We start from the raw sequence: 25,972 nt of genomic DNA on the forward strand, positions 1-25,972 counted from the left end.
ACAGATGAGGAAAGAGAGACTCTGAGGTTGAGCTACTTACTCAAGGTCACACAGCTAATAAGTGTTTGGAAGTAGGATTTGTGCCCAATTCTAGGGTCCAGCATGGCATCCACCTCATCATGAAGCTATTGGTTTTTAAATAAAATACATAATTTAAATTTACATAAAATATAATATATTAAACACATTAAAAATACATTTAAATTTTTAAATAAAATACATAACCATCAAATTTATAATATATTTACTAATCCTAATAGATACATAAATATATATTTTAGATACATAAATATCATTACACATTTTAGATAATACAGGATTTATATTTAAAATTTTAATTTCTAAATAAATGAAATTTAAAATAAATATCTTTAAATTTAAAAATAAATAAAAATTCTGGAATTGACATTTATTGTCAATGTTGTAAGGATACTCTGAGCAGAAAGTGAGCCCACCTTGTTGGGCTAAGATTTTCAATAGACCGCTCTTCATATTTTCATACCAGCTTTGGAAATATAGAGACCTAAGCTTTTGATCCTAGCTCAAAGCTTCACCATGTGACCTTGGACAAGACTTGGACAAGTCTCTTTAACTCTCTGGGCCTCAGTTTCTTCATCTTTCAAGTGCCTTTTGATCATGGAATCATAGATTTAGAGATGGAAGGGATTTTAGAGGCAATTGAGTCCAGTTGCCTCATTTTTTACAACTCAGGAAATAGGGGTTCAGCAAGGTTAAGAGACTTGTTCAAGGTCACAGTTTTTAGAGCCTCAGTGAGGGACTTGGTCAAGGTAACAGACTGTCTAATATCCTTCCTGAAGCTAATATTCAAGGAATCTTGACTTTAAGTATTTGAGAGCTTTGCAAAGTGAGCAGTAATATTATTGTATTTCAGGGGACAGTGTCTCTGCCCTTAGAGGATGCTGTCCTTCAGAGAAAACAGTCATAGACATAGTATCGAGGTGGGTTTGGTTTCTGAAATGCTGCTGGGAACAGATCCCTGTGGTGTGTGCAATCACCTATGACTCACTAGCTGGCGAGGAGGCAGAGGCAGGCCAGGAACCCACTGGTCCTTCGGGGGCGTGTTTATTTAACTCTGAGCCTGCAGAGGTACCTGGTAGGTAGCCAGCAGGAGAGGCTTCGGAAGAGGTGGTGGTGACTGTTTGAATGGACCAAAAACATATGAAATTATGTAGCATTGTCTAATCTGCTACCCGAGCTTTGCCTGTTCTGGGTGACAAACTAATATGCCAGTACATTTGACAGCTCTCTTAGTTTTCCCATGTAGTTTTAAGAGAAATGGCTCAAACCATTCCCCGGGGAGTGATGGTTCACAGATAATTGTGAGGAAGGAGAGAAAGGATAGGTGCCTCCCTGGGTTTTGGGGTCTGAGTCTGAGCAAGCTCCTATTTGCCTCCAGTGGGCAGGGCTGCCAGCCAGCCAGGTGACTGGTACCTTCCTTCTCTCGCTCCCTTCTCCACCCCAAGGGACAAGTGTTAAAGTCCAGTTTAGGATTGCTGCTGTGTGTGACTGGCTCCAGAGAGGCAGGTGTGTGGCTCCAGGTGCTCCTGGCAGGAAGAAGGTAGACACCGAGGCCACAGCTGCTGGGAGAGAAAATCCAACTCAGAATTTCTCAGGCCAAGGCCCTTCCTCCTCCACTCCCTCACTGTTACTGCCCCTTGTTCACACTTACAACAGGGTAAGCATCCAGCCCCATCCCCTTTAATTTCCCCAGCACTGGAGCATCTGAGGGGAGACAAAGTGGGGGCTTCATTTGTCTTTGAATGCATTCAAGGACAGAGCATAGTGCTTGGAAATAGTAGATGATATTGTTCATTTGTTTCAGTCATGTCTGACTCTTTGAGACCCCATTTGGGGTTTTCTTGGCATAGATACTACAGTGGTTTGCCATTTCCTTCTCCAGTCCATTTTATAGATGAAGGAACTGAGGCAAACAGAGTTGGGTCACACAGCTAGTAATTGTCTGAAGCTGGATTTGAACTATTGAAGATGAGGCTTCCTGACTATAGACCTGGAATTCTAACCACTGTGTTACCTAGCTCTTATATAATAAGTATTCAGCAATTTGTTGAATGAATGTTTGTTGAATGAATTAATGAATGAAAATAGTGGACAATGCACTGAGCTGTGAGACAGAGGGCCTAATTGAACTCATATTTCTGACTCTCACCAACCATGTGACTATGGAACAAGCTAAGAAACCTGTGGGCCTCAGTTTCTTCATCTGTAAAGTGAAGGAATTGTTATGAAGAACATAAGGATTGTTTGTAAACTTTAGGAGCTTTAAATGTGAATATCCAAGTATCCCCCCCCAATCCATGGTAATACTAACTCCATTTGTCTAGTGTGTGATATTTTTCCAGGTATTTTTTTAATCCATTATTTGAGTCTTAAAACAGTCTTGTGGGAAAGTAGGGGGTGCTTATCTTCACTTGACAGGTAGAGAAATTAAAGCACAGTTTGGTTAAAAGATTTGTCCAGGATCCATCAGAAAAACACAGGCACAGCTGGGTGTTGAATCTGGGTTTTTGGAATAGGTTCTTGTTAGTGATTTTTTTCCATGATTCCATACTATTTGAACACCTCATCCCCCATTCCTATCAATTTGAGGTCAATAATAGTCTTTCCTTTTGTCTTTCCAGTCATCTTGACTTTTTCTTTGTTTGATGCTAATTCCCATGGGACTTCCGAAGCCAGTGAATCTGGTTCATGCCTCATAGTTAAGTCCTTCTACAACTGATCCAACAAGTGGTCACATAGCCTTTAATTTTTTTTTAAATTATTTTCTTTTATTTAAGGCAATGAGGTTAAGAGTGACTTGCCCAAGGTCACACAGCTAGGCAATTATTAAGTGTCTGAGGCCGGAGTTGAAACCACCTAGCTGTTCCCAACATAGCCTTTTCTTAAAGACCTTGGCGGGGGGGGGGGGGGGGGGGGGGGGGAGCGCAGCTAGATGGCACAGTGAATACAGCATTGGCCCTGGAGTCAGGAGTACCTGAGTTCAACTCGGGCCTCAGACACTTAATAATTACCTAGTTGTGTGACGACTACGGGCAAGTCATTTAACCCCACTGCCTTGCCAAAAAAAATAAAATAAAATAAGACCTTAGAGCGATGAAGAACCCATCCCCTCATGAGTCTTTTCTACTTTAGAACAATTTAGTTAGTAGAAAACTTTTCTTTATATTAAACCTAATTTCTCCTTCCTGTACCTTCCATACACTGTTTTTAGTTCTTCCCTCTGGGAACAAGAATTTTTCCCTCCTTCCATTTGACAACCCCTGCAAGACTTGAAGGCCACTCTCACATTCCCCCTAAGTCTTATAACTTCTCCAGGCTAAACATCGCTATTTATTTCAACAGAAGTTCAGATGCCATGATTTTTGAAGTCTTTTATCATCTTGTTTGAAATCTAGTCAACCTTCCCCAGGTTCTTAATGTCTTTCCTAATTTATGAAATTGATTTCTTGAACCCATATTCTAAACTTTACATTTATTTTTGCATTTTTATCACCTATTAACTCAGTATCCTAGTAGGTTAAGATACTGACTCTGCCATCTGTGGTACTGACTAACCCTTCCACCTTTGAATCATCTTTGATAACCATATCATTAATACACTTTATCTTAGGCACCAGTTAAAAAGTTATGCCATAAGCCAAAAACAGATCCCCAAAACCCTCCACTGGAGACCTTCTATTAAGCTCAAACCATAAATGACTTTTTTTTTGCATCCATCTATTCAACCTATTCCAAATTTACCTAAAAGTAGTTATTTTATTTCATATCTTTTCATGTTGTCCACAGAAATAACCTGAGATATTTTGTCAATAGCTTTGCTAATATCCAGATGAACTATATCTACAGCATCCCCCTTGGTCATTTATTAAATCCCTATTATTTCCCAAATATTATACTAAACATTTATCTGCAGCCTCATGACAGTCTGAAAGAGGGAAATGTAGTTAGTCTGGCATGAGTTGTTCCTCATGAAGCCATGCTGGCTCCTTGTGATCGCTGCTTCCTATTCTAGATATCCACTAGGCATCCTTTGAATAGTATGTTCTGGAATTTATCCAAGAATAAAATTTCCCAGATCTAGAGGCTGCAGCCCTCATTCACTCTCTTCCTTCTCTGATAATCAGACTTAAAGGAAATAGGAAAGGGAGAGTGTGTGCACTACTTCCTTTGGATCTATTGTCTGATTTTGGTCAGGGCTAAATGAATTGCTTGACTTGTTTTAAACCTTTGTAGGGGTCTGTGTTTCTGAATGTGAGTGTGAATGCATGTGTGTCGAGGCAGAAATCATGGCTATGGTGATTTGAGCAAAGAGGGAGAGATAGGATTTATGCTCCTCTCCTTTTGGAGGGCTTTTGCCTCTGATGCCCACTCTTCAAGAGAGGTCTGACCCCTGTAGTTGGATTGTTCTTAACTTTAGTTGATGGTGCTAGTTTGTGGAGAGTACAGTCTGGGGCAGGATCTTTCCTCCTTTCTCATCTGAAACAATATGGAATGGCCTAATTTAATTCAAAAAATTTTGATCAAAACCTTCTAAGGAATGGTGGTGTGTGTATATATATATATATATATATATATATATATATATATATATATATACACATATATATATTATATATATATGTTTTCTGTTTTTGGCTGATGCTTGAAGTTGCCTTGGAGTCTCTCTTCTACCCATTCGTCCTCTGTAACTTTATGGAAGAGTGAAAAGGGTTTGGGGAGGAGAGACTGTTGATGGCCTTAAATGGAGCAAAGCATTAGACCTGATGCTTTAAAGATTAGCAGTCTAATAGAAATGTTAGTGGTCCAGCAGAGAGACCTTGAGCTGGCAGGGCAATACAGAATGACCTTGGATGAGGTATGTAAGCTCTGTGGGCTTCATATGTAGCCCTGATAATATTATATCCTATAAACTCCCCAGTTGGAATTTAAAGCCTTCAAATCTGATGCCACCGGAACTCTCCAGACTGATTTCACCTTTCTCCCCTCTCACACATTCAACCTTAGAACCAGACTGCTTCATTTGCAGTTCCCATAATTTACCCTTTCATCTCCAGCCACTGCACCTATGAATGACTGGTCCAGCATGCCCTTCTGTCATTTTTTAGTTTCTTATAATTCTTAATTTACCTCAAGCCAGAGGCTTAATTTGGCTATCACTTCTTGTCCTCTCTCAACACCCGTTAGCTGGTTAGCTGGGAGTGTTCTTCTTTCTCTAATGATATTGGTTTTATTTATTTATTTAGTCTTAGTTTATCTCAATGTCTGACATAGAGTGTCCCCCCTAATAAAATGTTTGTTGAATTTAACCCTTCTCCTTCTCTGGCTTCCAGGATAGCAGACTCTCCATGGGATTTTTGACCCTTTTTTGTGTGTTTTAGACCCCCTTAGGTGGAGTGGTGAATTCTGTTGAGTCCTTCTCCAAATTATGTTTTTAAGTACATAAAATATATGGGCTTTCAAAGGAAACCAGTTAGGTTGAAATAGTTATGAAAGTAGTTTTTTTTCTTAAAAAAATAAATTCCAGGTTAAGAACCCCTATTCTATTGGATCCAAAAGCTTTTAAGGCTGTTGGTAGAGAGAGGCACTATGGCAGTACCAGGTGGTCCTGTATTACTGAATTGGGTATATTAGAGGCTGGCTTGCTTGGGATAGGATAATGCAGGGTAGGGTGGGGAAGAGGGCTGGCTTGGTGAAATGATTTCCCATGATACCACTTCACTCCTTCCTAGAAAACCTCTTCCACAATTTCCCTTTTTGGGGTTTTTTTTTTTTAAAGGCAGTTTCTCTTTTGCTTTTTTGGTAATTAACAGTCAAAGCTCGACCCTTCCTTTGGGTTTTTTCCATGTCTTTTATGAAAGGAATGGTTTTTAAAAACCTCAAAAAACAGATCAGGGCGAGATCTGTTACATAGACCAGCATGTGTCTTGGACCATCCATCCCTATGCTGTACATAAGGAACTTAGATTCTCTCACCTGCAGTTGATCAGACTTTCACCCAATACAGAGCAAGAGGTTTGGAGGGGCAAATTGAGTCTATAGTTAAGCATAAAAATCTCTTTTTTAGGAGGAGGCAGAAATCATAGCTGTGGAGATGTGTAAACACTGTTATTTTTAGCCACATAGAGTGCCGGGGTGAGTCGGTCTGACACTCACTTGGCATAACTCCCCTATTTATATTCTTCTCCAGGAAAAGACAGTTCATTTACCTCGTCCTTGCTTCTTCCATCCCCATGGTTAGTTGGAGGGGATTGGGGCCATTAAGGTCTCCGACTAATTAAGAGATGGAATTAGCTTCTCCGTGTCTTGCATTCCACGTTTGTATTTGGCCTGGTCTGGCAGCAAACAGTGGGGTTTGGGGTGAGAGTGGGGGAAGTGGGCTGAGAGTTTCTATGGGATGGGGAAGCTTAGAGTTAAAACAACACAGAAGGGGAAGGATGTGGTTTTCAGAGATCTGACTTTATGAGTAGTAGAAAAGAAAGATTGGTAGCCTAGAATTTTAGAATTCTTGCTCTGTACTTGGCATGTGTTAGTTTTGTTCTTCCCCAAATGGACATTGAGTCCCCTCTTGAAAGAGTCACTGTGCCCATGGCCCCCCTCATCCTCTCATCCACCATCATTTCACTTTGGGTGTCAGCAATATTTATTTCTCATAGTTCTTCAGTGTAGACATATATGTTATATTCTTGGGGGAGGGGGTGTTAGAGATGGGATGGGGGAGAGACTGTGGCTGCAGAAGGGAGATGATGGCTGGAACTCAATCCATTTGTTTCATATCCAGCCATCCACAAATGTATAGGTCTGGCGTTCTCTACTTCCTTATTTGTGGTTCCTGGTTAATTAATATTTCCCCATACAGGGGAACAAAGATAAAGGGGCTGGAGAAAGCCCAGGTTAAGTAAAAGCTACAGATAATCCCCTACATCTCAATTTTCACTTACCAGGCCTTTTCTCAGGGGGGGTCACTAGTGACAGAATTCAGGTCTTTCCTCTTTCCCACTCTCTGCTAAAGTTATCAGTGAGCACAGAACTGTTTTCATGGTAGTAGGGAGAAGGAAGAAGGAGAAACAAAAAAAGCAAGGCTATTTCATGGGATATTGGACAGAGATCAGAGCTCAGAGAGATCAGAGCTGCTCCCTTTTAAAGGCCGAGCCCAAGGGTGTGGCTTCGAGCTCTACCAGTCATCCCAAAGTTGGATGACTCAGTCGTTCTCAATGTGGAGTTAGTGGGTTCACATAGTCTCAAAGAGACATCATCAGAATCCCCAAATCATGTCAGCAGGGATGTCCTGTACTCTGTATAGAGACATATCTTTGGTATAGGCTTCTTCCTGCCATCTTATCAATGGTGTAACCTGGACCCTCCCCATCACACTCCCTCCAGGAAGCTTACTGTTGGGTTGGCAGAGCATTCAGTCCACGTATACAGTCAAGGTGGGTAATCTAAGACTTTAATTATAGCCCTGAATGATCCTCTTCGGCTGTCTACACTAATCAAATTCACCAAATAATTGCTCAGGTCTCCAGTTCTCTTGGACATCAGTCTGCCATTGTTGAGTGGTCGGACTTTCTTCTTGGCTTGTGCATTCTCAGAGGAAGCCAAATATTCTTTGATTTGGGAATTCCTAATTCCCCAACTTTGAAAATTTAATTGAGCTTAGAAAATTTGTAGTTGGGAGATTATGTTTATGTATGCTTCTCACATAGAATCATCTAGTCCAGGGCTCAATAAACTATAGCCAATGGGTAAAATCTAGCCCTCTACTTGTTTTGGGCCTAGAGAGCTATGAATAATTTTTATATTTTAAAATGAAGTTCAGGGGCAGCTGGGTGGTGCAGTGGATAGAGCACTGGCCCTGGATTCAGGAGGACCCGAGTTCAAATCCAGCCTCAGACACTTAATAATTGTCTACCTGTATGACCTTGGGCACGTCACTTAACCCCATTGCCTTTAAAACATAAAGTTTTATTGCATTTTAAAATGTCAGAACCACTCTAACTGCATTGGCCCTACAAAAACAGTTGACCTTAGTCCAATCAATCCCCTTTTTGGAAGAGCAAACTTTTTTTGGTACTTTCATAAAGGTGTGCCACACACTTTGGATAGATTATCTCATTTGATCTTCACAACAACACTTTGAGGTTTAAGTGTTCTAGTTATTCCCCATTTTACAGATGGGAAAACTTGAATTTTTGTTAGGAAACGACGGTCCTCAAGTGACTTACCCAGCTCAAGCACCAGTAAGCGTCAAAAGATAATATTCTAATCCAAGATTTTCCCAAGTCCATAACCAACTTTCTTTCTATGCTGCTTCCAATACAGAGTATTGGAAATTTAAGCTGGAAGATATCTAAGCCATTATATAGGGCAATCACTTCATTGGTGGTAAACATCAGCTATGGAATTTGAACCCATGTCCTTTTGACTCTTGGTCCAGTGTGGATCTAACCACATCATCTAACCACAGTCTTAGGCATTTCACATATAGTGACAAAAATGAAAAAGCCCACGTCCTCAAAAGCTTCCATTCTATCAACCTATAAACAAAAGGCAAACAAGTTTCCTATTCATTTATGCTCAAATGAAATGAGGGATTTGATGGAGTTTTTGCTGTTGCTGTTTGGGCGGGGGGAGTGATTGAGGCGGTGGATGGAAACCCAGGAGACCTCCAGCATGCTTCCCAAGTCATAATTCAGATTTCGGCAGGAGGCAAGTTCCTCAGGGTACATCCCTGAAGCAGGTTTCAACTGGAATAGTGACACCCAGTGAGCTGTCTGAAAACATATTTTGGAGGTCAAATTTGAAGGTCAAAGTCCCTCTGAGAAACTGCCAACTACTGTTGTTTGCACATTGGAAATCAACCAATAAGCAGTGAGTTTTGTTAACCCAAACTTTTGGTATTGATAGTAAATACTTATTGGGATTTAAAATAGAAAACAGTTTAATGAGCTTTCTGAAATTATCAAGCTGTCAAAGTCAGCCCTGCATTTTATTTCTCAAAGAAGCTATAGGCTCTGTATTTCATGTCAAAATTGATGGGTTTATTTTTTTTAACTGTTTTTGGGTTTCAGAACTGTTGTGGAAAGCAAGAAAAAAAGCAGATGCTGTATCCAATTGCTACCAAACTGTCTTGAAAAGCTATAAATATTTTCTAAAAGACTAGCTCCAAGGGCAGGATATGTTTGTTATCTCTTCACTAAGAAAGTTTATTCTGAAAATTAAGACAAGACAACCTTTTGTGGTGCTATTGTTGAGCTCAGGTAAAGAAATGGCTGTCTCAGGTCAACAGTGGTTTTTCTTCTCTCTTTAGAAAGGGATCCATATACTATTTTGCTGTTCCAAGTTTCACCCCAAGTAGGGTCAGTTTTCCTAAATTTCAAATGATTTTAGTCTCTTAAAAGAGGAAAGGATGGAGGTGGATGGAGGTTCTGGGAAGAAGAACATACCCAATTAGAAATTTTGGTTTGACTTGTCCATGCCAATGAAATCCCCAGCAGAGTAGAGCCAGTGAAATCTTGGTTCCAAACAGTGAGTATCCTCCTGCCTCTGTCCCTCCCCCACCCAAAACCCTCAGTCACAGAGAAAGGAAGGACAGGGGTACCCTATAGTTGTTGAGAATGGCTGTCAAATGTAGACACATGAGTCTGGGACTCACCAGAATCTTAGTTACTAGATAAATAGCCCTGCAAGATATCAACCACTTAACTCCATGATGGAAGACCTTCTGGTAAGACCAGATACAGAACAAACAGGCTCTGTCCCTTTTCTGAACAGTCCTGAGGAGGAGGAGGAGGATATCAGATTGGATTAAAGCAGATCTGTAGGCTCTCCAGTGAGCAGTGATGACTGGCCTAGCCATCTCTCCCAGAGGTTTCTAGAACAAAGAGATGTTACAGGGGTGGAGTGGGCAGAACCAAAGGAGAAACCAAGGATTGGTTGAGGCTTTTTTCTTCTTAGGAGTGTGTAAGGTTCTTTTTTGTTGTTGTTTGTCTTGTTTTTGTTTTTGTTTTTAATTGGGGAATGAGGGCTCTCCCTTCCTTTCCACCAACCTGAATCCTACAGGTTTCCCTAGTTTCAGTATTATTCCTTTGATGCTTTGCCAGGGTGATCTTTTTTCCCCTGCTCTGAACTCTTGCCTCATTTTAGATGGGTCCTGTTGATTTGACCCTGCTCTAGTACGACATTCTTTTCATATAGGAGCTGCTGATCTTGGACATGGACTTTGTGTTGCGCAGGTGTCGCTCAGTTTTGTGTTTCCATTTACATCATATTTTTTATAAGGACTTGTTGTTTCCTTCATTAAGATGTAAACTCTTTGGGACTAAAGATTATTTTGTCTTTTGTGCTTGAATCTCTAGCCACTGACACACACAGTAGGAAATGGTTTGATGAATTGGTTGGTAACATCCCACACATAGTAGGCTTACATTCAGTAAATGTGTATTGATTGATGGCTTGGATTTCTCCAGCTCCCAGGTCTCTGCTGTCTACTTCAATTATAGCACAGGAACCACAGGATTTCATGGGTGGGGAGTTTGATCCTCCAGTGTATTTTAAAATTCCTTTCTCTACGGCCTGGCCTGAGCAGGATTTCATCTTAGACCATTCTGGGATTCCTCTGTCTTCCTTTGTTTGTCCACCCCCCCCCCCCTTCCCAGTTTAATTTCCCTGAAAGGGGGAGAAAGAATATTTGTTTCTTCTACCTCCCTACACTTGTTCTAAGGTGTCCCCCCCATTCACCTCCCTCCCCGCCTCCCCCCACCCCAGCCCTGGAATGGTGGCAGCAGAGTAAGTGGAAGTCTGTTTTCTAGCAGGCCTCTTTGTCAGAGTGCATTTAAATTCTTCAGGAGTTGTGTTTGATGATATTTTGGGTAATTGCCTATTGTTCATCAATCCCTAATCTGTTCTGCGGTGTGTAGCTTTGCTTCCTCTCCCCTTCTGTTGAGGTAAACAGTCTTTCCCCCAGGGGAGTGTATTTCTGCAGTGATTCCCAACCCTGGATGTTTCCACTGGCTGGGTTGGCTGGCCCTCCCTAGCAGCCGGCCTGGGGCAGAACAGACCTGGCCCAGGCTGGCCAGATACATTTAGAAAATCCTGCAGACTTTAGGGAGGGGGATTGGTGCTGGGAGGAAAAGGGAGGGTGGGGGAACCAGCCACAAGGCAGGGATGCTTCCTGCCCCGTTGAACAACTGGAGCAGAGAGGCAGAGGCTTGGAGGAGGACACATTGGTGGTCACATCAAAGGCAGCACATTGGGGGACATTGGGGGAACATTGGACTCGAGTCAGAAGAACCAGATTCAAATCCTAGTTTGGCCAGTTACTGCCTGGGTCACCTTGGGCAAGTCATCCAGTGGACTGATTCTCAGTGTCCTCATCTGTTAAGTGATAGGGTCAGCCTGGATGACCTCTGTGGTCCTTTATGATGCTATGATCATCTGCTTAAGGGTAAGAGAGATAGACCTATTTGCTCTTAACTTCCCTCCATGTGTCCTCCACTAACTCCTTGGTGAGAGAATCTCTACGTTTTCCTTGCTTTAGCTGGGGGGGGGGGGGGGTCCTGACTATGAACTTGAGGAGAGGAGATCTTAAATTGAACAGTTGTAGAAGATAAGAAAACATTAAGGGATACCATTTCTAAAGACTTTGGGTTGGATGATTTGTTCTTTTTGCCTAAGATGTTCATATTTCTCTCTTGAGGGTGATTCTTCTGCCCTTCCCCTTTACTCATTATTCTTTAGAACTTCAGGATATTGAAGCTAAAAGGAATCTTTGTGATAGACTTGATGTCTAGGGGAATCTTAACTCCTTGGGTGCCATTTTTAGGAGATCTGTGAATGTACAAGGAAAAAAAAAATAATATTTTACTAGTTTCTAATTGAAATTTAGCATTACCTTCAATCATGAATGTAAGCATCAAATGCGATTTTGAAGAGTCTGAAGGCTTTGCCCAAGGGACCTGCCTGGACATACACATAAACAGACACACACACACACACACACACACACACACACACACACACACGGAAACCTTGCTCCAGTCTGATCTTCTTATTTAATGGATGGGGAAACTGAGGCCCAGAGTGACTGAATGATTTGTCTACGATGACAGAGATGGGTATTAACTCCTATTAATGTTCAATCCACTGCACCAATTACTCTTATCTGGTCTGGAAAAATGGGGGAAATGCAAGGAGTTGAGGTAAGGGGGTGGGGGGAGAAGGAAAAAAAATTTTGGTGAGTTTCTACATGTTAGAAGCCATTGAGTAAGGTTGGGTCAAGGGAGTTCAGCTGACTGGCTAAGGCATACTGGGGTGGGGGAAATAAATGATACCAGGTTTCTCAGCCTGGGTAACGAGCCCAGCCTGCTTGGTGATTCTCGTATTTTAGTGCAAAATGCCTGTCGACTTTAGGACAGTGATTTAAACGTTTGCGGCAAGCGCCTACTGATTTATTGGGTTGTTTTGGAAGGGCCTGACTACATTAGCGGGCTCCTCAGAGCTGAGGGTTCTGCAGATGGCAAGCCCTGCTTCTCAATATCATTTGTGACTCTGTGTGTGTGTGTGTGTGTGTGTGTGTGTGTGTGTGTGTGTGTGTGTATTTCATTTGAATCAGACTGATGTGTATATATGCCAATACCCAGAGAGTATGTAGCCTATAAGGGCACCTCAGCTCCTGAACCATTTAGAGGGGTAATATTATTCATCGTGATAATATAAATTAATATTTATTGAGCTCCCACAGCAGACTCGTATATGTATAAGCCCTTTTGGTTGCACAGAAAGCATATCCATTTCACGCATGCTAACAAAAGACCCTATGTGGCTAAGAACACACAGAGCCTTCTTGCATGTGAAATTCCTGCATGAGTTTTGTCATGATAATTACCATTTGCAATTCTGCCCTTCTAGATCACAGCTCTTAGTTTATTTTTTATCCCTCTGTGGTCCCCGAGAGGTGATGGTCATGATTATAACTCCCATTTATGTTGATGACACTTGATGGGGTTCAAAAGGATGCCCTCACTCAGATGGAATTCAAGTATAATCTCCATATTTTACAATGGAAGAAACTGAGATTTGGAGAGATGAAATAAATATTCTCTCTCTGCTAGATTTTATACACATATATGTGCATGTGTGTGAAACCTACATAATAACAATATCCTTTTTAATATATCCATGGCTAAAAACCCCTGTAAGCCTTCCTTTTCTTACAATTCTTTTATGATCAGGAAGATTTCTTTTAAAGGGAGACTTGGCCTGTGTTTTCTTAGCATAGGGAGTATTGTTTTTGTGGTCATTCAGTCTTTTCAGTCTTATCTGACTATGACTCTATTTGGGCTTTCCATAACAAAGATATGGAAATGGAATGGTTTGCCATTTCCTTCTCCAGTTTATTTGACAAATGAGGAAACTGAGGCAAACAGGATGAAGTGGCTTGCCTTTGAGGATGAATTTGAATTCATGTCCTCTTGACTCCAAACCTAGCACCCTATCCACTGTACTAAAAGCTTGTGTGTGTGTGTGTGTGTGTGTGTGTGTGTGTGTGTGTGTTAGAGCACAAACTCCTTAAGGGCAAGAGTAATTTTGTTTTGGTGTCCCTAGAGCTTTGCATATGGTAGATGCTTTATGGAAGCTTGTAGAATTGACTTGAATTCCCATCTTACAGAGGAGGAAATAGGGGCTGGCTCAGACATAATGACTGACTTCCCTTTGGTCACTCAGTAAAAATCAGGGCCACTAAGAGAAGCAGAGAGGGGTGGAGATTATTCTTTCTTTATATTTGGGGAAACTGAGGGTATGGGACAGTAAGTATTTTTTGCCATGGTCTCCTCTCTAGCTAGCAGCGGAAACAAGCTGAAATATATAGACCATCAGACTTACTGCTTTATATGGAGAGAGAAGGAGAGAGAGAAGTGGAAGAAATGATAGTTTCCCCCCCCCCTTTTCTTTAAAGGGAAAATTTAAAAAACTTTGTTAACTCACTAGCAGTTTGAAGTCTTCCCTGTTCATCCCTATAGAGCTCTGTCCCACAGGGAGGGAGGACTTATTATTATAATTCAGTTATAGCTCTGGTCACCCAGACTGTGCCCCTACAGTCATTCATTCATTCATTCATTCATTCATTCATTCAATCATTCACTCATTCATTCACTATCTCACTCACTCATTCATTCATTCACAAATATCATAAATATAAAAACCACTTTCCTGGGGTGGAGGGGCAGGTGAGATAGATGCAAAGGACACTGTGATGTAGTGGGGGAAAAAAGAGAATTGAACATGGAGTCAGATGACATGAGTACAAATCTTGACTCTGTCCCTGAATGATCCTTGGCAAATCACTGTACTCTGACTCTTGCATTTCTTAGTTAAACAACAGGAATAATCAAACAGCCCAACCTTCATCACAGGATCTCTTTGAAGGAAATGCTTTACGTCAAAGATGTAGACCAATGTGAGTTGTTACTATAAATAAAACTCAATCTTTGCTATAGAGGAGGAGACCTTTTCTTACTAGGGTCCTCAGATGAACTTTCTGGGGCTGATACAACTTCCTTCCCTCTCTCCCCCAAATTCTATCAGTTCTTAGAAATTATCTGTGAGATCTGGCAGCTTGTCTCCCTGTGCTGTTTATTGATATCCATTGCTATTGACTCAGGGATCAATCTGCCATTTGGACTCTGATGATCCAATCAAGTCAGACCAGTCACCTCTTCCTAGGTACCTTGATCCAGAGAATTGGTCCATCAAGTTGTGAAAAATGTCACTCTCTTTTTCACTCCTCTTTAATAAAGACTCATTAGTGAGTGGTTAGAATTAGGCCAGAGTGAGGGTTCTGACACCTCATTAGAAGAAAACTGAGTTCTGGGCTGATGGGGAGACCTGTTTGCCCTTAACCTATAGATTTTTTCCAATGCCGTTCCATCTTCCCAGGACTCTGTGATAAGGGAATTTGTAGGTTACCATTGAAGATTCGTTTTGCTTAGCAAACCTTGAGTTCTTGGGACATAGTATTAGAGGTATTCCCCTTAATATATCCACTGTAGATATTCTCTGTGAGAAAGAGCCCCTGACTAAAAGGAAAGAGATCTTTGCTACTTTATATTTGAGTGATCTTAAGTATTTTATCTCTTAATGAATATTTTCTTCATCTGTAATAATAATAATAATTTTATATATTTATTCATATTATAATTATTATTACAGCTCACATTTAAGTTTTAAGGGCAGCTAGGTGGATAGAACACTGGGACTAGAATGAAGATCTGAATTCAAATCTGACCTCAGACAGTAAATACTAGCTGTGGGACCCTGTATAAGACACTTAACTCTGTTTGCCTCAGCTTCCTTAACTGTAAAATGAGCTGGAGAAGAATATGGTAAGCCACTCCAGTATCTTTGCCAAGAAAATCCCAAATGGGTCATGAAGAGTCGGAAACAACTGTGCAATAAAAATGGCTTAAAATCTTTAGGCGTTTATAAAGAATAACCCGATAAGAGAGCTAATATAAGCATTAATATCCCCACTTCACAGATGGGAAACTGAATCTCAGAGAGGTTAAATAGACTTGTTGAAAGGCTTATGATAGCAGAACTGGGGACTCTATTCTGGGACCTTCTGTCTTTGACCTGGAAGGTCTGGGGAGGAATATTGCATCGGACTGTAGTCATTAGCAGTGTGACCTTGGGCAAGTCACTTGACCCCTTTGCCAGACTCAATTTCTTCATCTATAAAATAGGGCTGATTAAATGTGATAATATTTGTGCAAAACTTAGCACTGTGTCTGACCCATAATGGGTGTTGAATCATTGCTTGTTTCCTCTCTTTTTCTCATTATATCTGCAAAGAAACAATGTAATAGTTACATGCTAAAATTTCTGAATTACAGTAAAAACCCTAAATATAATTGGAAGGCAGAAAGAAAGGGAATGCTGGTATGGCTACACTATGCAAGGGAAGATTTTATGGAAGTGGTAGATGGTAGAGAGTTAACATTGAATGTTGCCTAGGGTTTGTTTATATTGGATATTAAGGTATTTGTAGGGAGGGGACATTCATTCCAAAAGAAGAAATGGGCATGGGGAAGGGAATCAACTGGAATGGAAGCCCATGACCCATCCTGAAGAGTTCCAAGGGATGAGACTGGAAACATATGAGAGAACAGGAGGATCATTGAGTTAGATTTTAGAGGTCATTGAGTTCAAATCCCTTGTTTTATATGTGAGAAAACTGAAGCAGACAAAGTTAAATGACTTGCTCAGGGTCACACTGGTAGTGCATATCTGAGGTAGAATTTGAACCCAGTTCTTTGTCATTCTCACTCCAGAGCTATATAAAAGAGAGAAGCCAAACTCACAGATGGCTTAAACCCAAAATTTTGGCATCATTAACACTGTGGTCTGAAAATCTAAATGATAATGATTCTTTTGTGGCCAACTTCTTCTGGCCTTTGGCTAGAAATTCCTAATAGCCCCAGAAATATATTCTCATTTATTTTTGGCTGAGAAAAATCTTTTTGATTTTAAATTCGGTCAATAATGACTTTAGTTAGTTATTAGAAAGAACTCATAAATAAGTGTTGGATGTTGGTTTTACTAGAGAATGGGGTATCATTCTGGGTTGGTTTTGAATCTTGCTTCCAACTGCCCATGGTGGTAACACCTACATTTTATCCCAATACTATAAACTCAACATGTTCCAGATAGAACATAGCTTCCTCTCCTCCCAAAACCCTTCTCTTCTCCTCCTGAATATTTTCTATTTTGTCTTCCCAAATTATTCAGACTCACAAGTTGAGTTCATTTTGATCCCTCCCTTTCCTTCACCTCTACTCATCCAAAATATCAGGTAAATAACAAAGATTTTTTAAAAATCTCCATAATATCTCACATTCTAATGTACTGAGCATTCTGATCACATCCTTCTATTCAGAAATCTACCATGGTTCTCCATTTGAGCTTGTTCTTTCATTTGAACTCCTTCGCAAACATGCCCCCCATGTTTTTCCCATCCCAGTCTTTATCCATTGAATTCTGGCCTTCCTTAATAGTCTAACTGATCCCCTGGGGTGATCTCCCAGAGATCTCCTTAGACTTCTCCTTCCTCCTAACTCTAGGTGAAAGTGATATCCCCTCAAATGTCTCAGATGAGCACTTTCCCTAGTCCTCTCCTGTGATTTGTGGATTTCTGCCCCTTCCCCCATTGCCTTGCAAACTCCTTGAGGGCAGGGAATGGGCCATCCATAGCTTTGTATTTCAGACATGGAGACTTCCAGCATCCTCTGACTTAGTGTTTGTGATGGACTGGATGAGTTCTTCAGTAGCTTGTCCAAAAGGAGCTTTGAACTTTTCCTGCAAGACCATTTTTTTAAGGGGAATGTGGTGTGGACAGGGTTTTTTTTTCAATTCCTCCTGACTTAGCCTGTGAAAGAAATTTTTACCAATTATAGAGAATCCTAGAATCTTTAAGCTAGAAGGGAGGAGATCACCAATGAGGCGGCTGAAGCCAATAGATATTAAGTGACTTGCCCAAGGTCACCCATCTAGTTCAGAAGATGAATAGGACTCCCCCCTGCCCCTTTTCCCTTCTCCTCATCTTAAACAGATGTAAGAGGGAGCTTTTCTAAAAAGTCTAGCTTGTCCAATCCTGGATTCAAGTTAAAGTTTATTTAATAATAATAATAATTATTATTATTATTATTATTTTAGAAAACAGGTTTTGATTGTAAACAAACACTCTTCAAAATGTTTTCCTATGACAGCAGCTTTTCCTGGCTAGGGCGCTATCAACATTTGGCACGCCTCCTCTCTGACTCTAGCTTTTTGAAAGGGATTCAAGAATGCAGAGCAGACTGGCTTAGGGAGGAGAGAGGGGCCTTGAACCTCTTTGTTTCCAGCTGCAATGAATGCTCTCTTCCCCTGGGTTGGCTTCCCAGCCTCTATTGGCCTGGCTGGTTGGGGGGAGCCTTCCCCTTTAAAATCCATTGGAAGAGTGGGGGGTGGAGGAGCCTGGAAGAGCCTCAGCCCAGGAGCAGATGGATCAGGTGTCCTGGGGAGAGAGAGTTCAATGGGGCCCTAGGGGCTGAGGGGAAGAGGTGAAGAGAAGCCCAGTTTTGCTTCTTTGTCTATGAAGTCTCTACCCTGGGATTCTGGTGCAAGGTGATAGGGAATTGGTATTTGTGTAAGTTGTGCTGGCACCTGAGGAAAGAGGTTGAAGTTACAAGTTAGCTGGGCTTGTGATAGGCATGGAATATGAGATTCAGCCATGAAGGCTCAGGTTGGTACAGGGACTGAGTTTTCAAGAAAGAGGCAACATAGAATGGGGAGAAATAGTGGTGGCCTAGGACACAATAACAGGAATACAAATAATAATCATTGACATCTATGTCTATATACTTTAAAGGGTGTGGAGTGCTCTGAATACATCATTTAATTGGGGAGAGTCGGAAGTCAGAAATTCCGGTGTACCATTTGACTAGAGGTCAGGAGCCTGGTACTTGGTACTTGGTCTTGGTACTTCCAGGAAGGGGCATTTAGATACCACAGTGGATAGAGCCCTGGCCTTGGAAGCAGGAGGATGGGAGTTTGAATCCAGCCTCAGACACTAGCTGTGTGATCTTGGACAAGTCACCTAACTGTGATTGCCTCACATCCAGGGCCATCTCCAGTCTTTTTGATCCATATCTGGTCATTGTACCCAGGTGCTCTGGAGGAGAAAATGAGACTGGTGACTTAGCACAGCCCCTCCTCACTCAAATCCAATTCATGTGCTTGTCATCAGCCCTGATGTCTTGGTCTTCAAGAATGAAGGATAAACATTATTAATAGTACTTCCAGGAATGATGTGACCCTGGGTAAATCAGGTACCCAATGATTGTACAAGTCAGTTATCCACCAATTCTCAGCTTCCCCCTCTCTCCAATAAAAGAGCTCTGAGATGATTTCTAAGGTCTTTACCAGTATGGGTTGTGTTCTCCTAGCCACAGGGTTTGGTTGCTTGGTAGGCAGGTACCACCTATTCCTGGTTTATTAGACTTGAGCTGGATTTGAGTAATGGACTTTAACCCATACCCTTAAGATGGATCCTTAATCCATCTAACTGGCAATCCCCTCCTAACACCCTCCTCAATTTTCCCTTGGAGCATGAGGCATTTAGGTAATCCATTAAGAAGGACTTCCAATTTGGTTTGTTAGAACCAGAAATGGATAGCTGAATTTGTAATCTGAATGATAGGGAATCGTTAAGAACAGGACATAGGGAACTTCTTATATGGAGAAAGCTGGGGTGGGGAAGATGTGGATCTGGGGGATTTTCTGGTTGGTGAATGGATATGGACTCCAGTAACTCTAGGTTCCCCTCCTAGCCTTTGATTCCTTGCTCCTTCTCTTGATGCTATCTTAATTGCTGGGGGATGAAATCCCACCCCTTTTCCATCCATAGCAAATGAATTCATGCCTGTAGGACCTGGACTCTTTGCACTCTGCTATGTGACATCTGCCCAGGAAAACACCCCAGTGGAAACTGCATGAATGATTGATAAAAGCTGAGGGCTGTTTAATTTTTTTTCCTCCCTGTTTAATGGCTATCAATAATTTAATACAACTTCGTATATTTTTAAGAAATAGCCTTCTTTTGCAGTCTTCAGTTTAGCAGGCTAAATGATTGAATATCTAAACTACATCCTCAAAGAAACATATTCCACACTTCAAAGAAATTGAGGATGCAAGGAAAGGCATTTTTCCACTAAACCAACATCTTGATAGTTTTTCCCCTCCTCCTCCCCCCCCCCCAACTGCTATTTTTGTGGGGGATGGGGAGGGAGGGATGGTTCAGGGAAGTATGTCAAGGAGGGGGTTGCTTGAAGTCAGTTCAGCTCAGAGAAGGTAATTGCTTTTTGGGGGTCTCATAGAGCAGTTGCTGAGCAGCAAAGGAATGGACCTCTGCTGTCAGCTTAGCCCACCCAGAGCCAGTGATGCAAAACATTCCAGGGTGGCACAAGGGAGCCTCAATTACATGCTTGGGAGGGGTGGAGAAGGGCTTTGGGGAGGAGGGGCAGGGTGGTGAGTTGGAGGTACCTGAACATGTTACCCATCTCCAAAGGTTTTTCTTCTTTTTCTCTCTTTATTTTTTTTCCTTTTCCTTATGTTTCTTCTCCTCTTCCCTTCCTTCTTCTCCTCTCCCTCTCCCCTTTCCCCCTTTCCCTTCTTCCTCCCTCTTCCTTCTTCCATTTCTCCCTCTCCTCTCTTCTCCCTCTCCTTCCTTCCTTTTTTCTCCTCCCTTCTCTTTCTTCCTCTCTCTTCTCCTTTTTCCTGCCCTTCTCTCCCCTCTCCATTCTCTTTTCTCCCCCTCCCTTCTCTTTCCTTTTCCCTCTCCCTTCTTTTTCCTCCTTCCATCTCCCCCTTCTCTCTTACTCTTTCCTGCCTCTCCTTTCTCTCTTTCCTTCTCCCTCTCCATTCTTTTCCCTCCTCCCTCCTCTCTTTTTCTTTCCCTCCTTTCCCTTCTCTCTTTCCTTCTCAGATCTCATCAATCCTGGGTAGGTGGGAATCTGCCTTGTTTCTATGCTTTTACTCCCTTTTATTTAATTGTTTGTTTCCTCTGCTCTTTAGTTCCCTCTTGGATGATAGGTAAGGCTCAAGGGTCCTCTGTTGGTGAACCCTGGTGAGAAGTAACAATAACAGGAAACTACTGTGCATTTTGAAGGCCATTTTATTTTTCTTTCAGATTCAGTAGCAATGACTGTTGTTGACCTTGGGGTCTAGCTGAGTGTCCACATTGTGGATACTGTCCTGAAAGGAGAGAGAGGAAGGGAAAAGATACATCACTATTCTTAAGATGCTGTTAGCTTGATTGGGATTTGCAGGATCCCTCATGTGAAAATAATAAAAGAACATTTGCCAAGAATCATAAAAATCAATAGCAAATGAATACTATATTGGGGTCTGAAACTCACCTAGAATGGAATCTGAGAATTTAACCATAGGCTACTAGTATTACTAGGGGACTTAAAAGAAAATCTCAGCTGCAGGCAAAGAGATTGAGGCCCAGAGATGGAAAGATAGCACAATGGTTAGTTGTGGCTGAAAAGTAGGTCTTAAACTTGGGTTTATGGCAGCCTATGTCATTATCATTTGTCAGGCCCCATGTCACTGATGCAGTAACTATGTTTGGGAGGACTTCCTAATCTAGATCTGGGAGGGGGGGCATGGGGTCATGGGCATCCTAGGACCAAGGTCTGCTTTTGGGTGTATGAGTATTAATAGCTCTGGAATCCTGTTCCTTGGTGTTCCTCACACTTGACTCTCCACTCCCCATCTCCATGCCTGTGAATGTTCTGCCTCTTTCCATCTTCCTCTTAGCATCACTAATATATCCTTCATGACTCTGCTCAAGCACCATCTTTTAGATGAGGTCTCTGTTGATCCCTAGCCCATCTCATCCCTGGAGTTAGTGTAGCCAATCCTGATCCCTTTGTCTGTCTTGTTCTTTTTGTATATACCTATACACACATGGGTTTACCTACTCTAGTAAGATTGCCATCTTGAGAGGGTAAGGATGGATTTCACTTCTGCTTTTGTATCCCCCTTCCCAAGAACAATCTTAAGTACACAGTAGATGCCTAATAAATTCTTATTGACTTCACATTTCCCTGGTTCCCTAAGCCCAGGCACCTGAGGACATCTGGCCTCATAAAGCCAAGGACTGCCTCCTCCCCTCTCTGTTCAGCCTTAGCACAGTCAATACATTGAAGGATTTTTAGCAGATCAAATGCATTCATCTGTCTGGCATTACAATTCTTAATTTGCTCCGGCTGGCAGTTTGGTTTGTTTCGGGAGAGACTTTCCATTGTAAGACTGTCAGGCGCCCTTGATATTATATTTTAATAGATAATTAAGAAGGAAGGAGCAGTACACATTTCACTGATGTCGTTGCCCCTGCTGAAAAATGAGTTCTTTCCCCCAACTCCTTTGCTCAAAACATCCTCTTCTTCCTTCCCTAGTCCTGAGTCCTTCCTTCCCTAGACCTAACATTTCTAGTCAATGTTAGGCATGTTGAGAGTATGGCTCAGTGCCTTTGGGGGGGATGAGCATCCCAAAGTTTCATCAGCACATGATGGCTTTGGAGAGTCATCACTGCTCTCCTTTTTCCCTTCCCTTCCTTTACAGGACTCTTCATTGGTTGTTACTTGGCCAAACAGCAGATCTTTGAAGGCAGGATTCCCAGTTCATTCCAGCCCATGGGGTATCCTTCTCCTCTGAATTCTTCTAACACTTTATTTGTAGTCTTCATTGGGCACATCTCTCGACCTAGACTGAAAGCTTCTTAATTAAGGTCTGGGATTTGGTCTTATGTTTCGTATTTCCCCAACAAGACTAACAGAGGATAGGATTTAGTAGACATTTATCTGTAGACCTGATAATCAATTACTTTGAAAAGTGTTTCATGTATGCATTTTAGTATTCCTTCTAATGCTAATTAATTGTATCAACATGGATAAATAACTCTACCTTCTTTGAGTCTGTTTCCTCATCTGCAAAATAGGGGTGGTGATAATTTCAGGATCTACTGCTAAAAGTGTTATGAGTCTCAAATAACGTAATATTTATACGGGGCGTTGCAAACTTTAAAGCAATATACTAATGCCAGTTATTATCTGTTTGGGTTCCTAGACCCAATAAAAAAATGAGCTTGTGAAATAGTACCTTCATATTTATTATCTCCTTTAATTCTCATAACCGATTTATCTATTTCACATCATTGTTATTAAGCTCCCCATTTGACAAAAGAGGAAACTGAGGTAGAGAGAGAGATGAAGTGATTTGCTCATTTGCACATCAGTATTCAAGTCAGTAATAGAAGCTGAGGATTTTGCCTCCATCTATTGCCTTCTCTTATAGAGTAATCCTGTTTATAAGTGTTGAGGTGTTTTTAGGGGACTCTGGGGGGGTATATACACATGTATGTTCTTTTAAAAAAAATCACCTTGTTTTTTCAGTTAACAGGTCTTTATTTTTCCTCCCTCTCCCCAAAAAACAATGAAAAAGGAAGAATCCAAAATCCTTGTGACTGATATGCATAGCCAAGCAAAACAAATTCCTACATTGGTCATGCCCCCAAATGCATGTCTTATTCTACATCTTGAGTCTATCACTTCTCTGTCAGGAGGCAGGTTAGTACACTTCACCATGGAACCTCTGGAATCCTGTTTAGAGTTACTAGAATTCTCATGTCCAAAACTGTTCTTCTTTAAAATGTTGTATTAGATGTTCTAGTTTCATTCTCTTCACTCTGCTTCAGTTCACACAAGTCTTCCCAGGTTTTTCTGAAACCATCCCTTTCATTTTTTTTAAAGCACATTAGTATTCCAATTCATCCATATACTTTTTTTAATTTAACCATTTCCCAACTGATGAGTACCCCCTTAGTTTCTAGTATGTGTTCTTTTGATGTAAGCAAAGAGGGGGAGAGGTAAGCAAGCAGGACAGCCAGGGAGCTGACTTGAAGCAATGATAATGAACTTCTTCTTGGCATGTGAGAATATATATATTTTATTTTGCCTTCTTGGGGATTGCTAGGTGAATTTAGAGTGTTGAAGGGTGGCCATCTTCTCCAGTCATCCCCTGGATAGAGCATGGGATAATGTGACTTAAAGTTAGAAGATGTCATGGACTCTGGGTGGTTACTCTTCATTGTGGTGGCTTCTGGTGTGGTTTTCTAGTTGCTTCTGTTGTATCTTCCCATCCCTCCATCCCTGGTTCTTTCTGTTACTTGGGAAAAAGGGAAAACCACATTGAACCTTTCTCTTAGGTGAGAGGAAAAAAAAGAGTAGTTAAATAGCAGCAACCCAATGACTTGGGAATTATAAGAGTTGGCTTGTTTCTTGCTACAGGTGTGCTCTATTCAAGTACTAGGTGAGTAGGGCAAGTGCCAAGCAGGTACTTGACACCTCTGGCCTAGGCTACCTAAACATTATATGACTTACCCAAGGTCATTCAACCTACAAAATACATAGTTCATTTTAATCAACTGATAAATGTTTATTGACTGACTGTGTGAGAGGCTAGGATTGACCTACAGTCTTGCTGGCTCTGGGATCAGCCCTGTATCATCTCTGCCAGATTACCTCTCAGAATGTCTCTGTGTCTTGCCTCTCTTTACCAAGGATGGATAAGCTCTTGAAGAATGGGAACCATGTTTTAGTCTCCTTTCTGTTCCTCATAGTCTTGCAAGAGGCATTGATTCAGTAAATATATATTGGATGAATGAGGGAGGTAATGCACATTCAGAAAGTGTCCCATTAACCTTTCTAGGTCTTTGTACTATCTCTCCTTAATCATTCATTTGCCTATATCCCACCATCCAGCAATAGAGATGAGGGGATGAAGGCAGAAGGAGAGAGAAAAGCACATAATCTCATTGGGGTCAAGAATGGCTTGAAGAATGCACGTTTCAAGGTCATGTTCTTACATAGACCTATGCCAATCGCAACACAGCCTTCTGCCTAGCATGACCCAAGCACCCAATTCCTTCTTCCCTCCTTGACTATGGAGGTCCTTTTTCACTCACAATTGCCCGGCTCACTTCTCCTGTCCGGCTGTAACTAGATGCAAGCGGGTGTCCAGTGTGGGTACAGACGTGCCCAAGAAGGTGGAGTTATACCAGATTTAGCTATGCCTGGCTGGTCTAGAGGACTCTCGAGCTCATTTGCCTCTTTTCTCTTTCTCCTAGGAATTCCAAGGTTTTTGAACATAACAGACTGTACAGCTCCCTTTCTCCAGCACTTCCTATACCTGTCTCCATTTCTCTCCTGACACAGAAGTTCTAGGAACATATTAATTGGCGGCGGCCTTGGGCAGGTAAGAAGGCACATTTGCCCTCCAACTAATTTCTTAAAGTTCTCTTAAAGAAGCTATGTGCTTTTAAAAAATCTTTTTTTTGGCTTATGATCTATGAATCTATAAAGGACAATTACACCTTAATATCACTTGGGAATTTCAGAACGGTTTTAAGAGATAATATAATAGGGCAACCGGAATGAATCAAAATTCCTGGGTCAATGATAAATAGGGATGTCTTCCCAGGGGAATAAAACAAAAGAATTGAGTTTGTTTTCTTCCAGTTTTTCTTCTTTTGCTCATTTTCTACTCTGGTTTCTTCTATTCCCTATCTCCTCATTGTCCAAAAAACAGCTTCTTCCTGGACCCACTAGAATTATTACTTGGCGGGGTAGGAGTGGGTTGATAAGTGTTGATGAGGAAGAAAGGTGCAGTGTGGGGTTAAGCAATCTGCAGTGGGTGGGACCCATAGAATCTTTAATCAAGTCCTGACCTTTTGGTCACCTGACTCGGGCATCAGGTCTCAACTGGACTGGCCTGCTCAGGCCCCATATTATGGGAAGGCAGGCTTAAATCAGTTAACCACTATGCTGAGTCCTATGGAGGATGTGGAATAAAGAGAAAATGTGATACTTGTCTTCTAATTTAGAAACCTAGAATAATATCCATAAAATGAAAAGTATATGATATAAAGGATGCCAGTTGACGATGATGAGTTAGATCAACTGGATTCTAATCACTGGATTCTAGTCCCAATTTCTCCATCCCTATTTGACCTTGGACTAGCCCACTCCACCTGTGTAGGCCTTGGTTTCCACATCAAATGGGAATAATACTCCCTTCCCTACCTACCTCACATAGTTATTGTGAAGTTTAAGCCCACAAAGGGCAGGGTCTGGATATTTTTTTTTTTACTTTGTATTTCTAGTATGTAGCAAAATACCTCACAAATAGTGAGTATTTAAAAAACACTGAGGGAGTGGGGCGGCTAGGTGGCACAGTGGATAAAGCACCTGCCCTGGAATCAGAAGTACCTGGGTTCAAATCCGGTCTCAGACACTTAATAATTACCTAGCTGTGTGGCCCTGGGCAAGCCCCT

The 25,972-nt window shown here is 41.5% G+C and overlaps 1 protein-coding gene across 11 annotated transcripts in view; it reads left to right on the plus strand.

Annotated features, from left to right (window-relative positions):
• ZMIZ1 (zinc finger MIZ-type containing 1) overlaps window positions 1-25,972 on the plus strand; it is a 436,554-nt gene that overhangs the window by 52,927 nt on the left and 357,655 nt on the right. For 9 of the 11 annotated variants that reach the window (XM_074232937.1, XM_074232935.1, XM_074232934.1 and 6 more), the window contains exon 2: window positions 24,767-24,894. The gene's annotated coding sequence lies outside the window, so the exon portion shown is untranslated. Of the gene's footprint in view, window positions 1-11,174; window positions 11,483-11,506; window positions 11,544-24,766; window positions 24,895-25,972 lie in introns of those variants that run through there. The other 2 variants (XM_074232940.1, XM_074232936.1) reach the window with 2 other exon arrangements.

The sequence above is a fragment of the Macrotis lagotis genome, chromosome 4 (genome assembly GCF_037893015.1).
Source record: "Macrotis lagotis isolate mMagLag1 chromosome 4, bilby.v1.9.chrom.fasta, whole genome shotgun sequence".
NCBI lineage: Eukaryota > Metazoa > Chordata > Mammalia > Peramelemorphia > Peramelidae > Macrotis > Macrotis lagotis.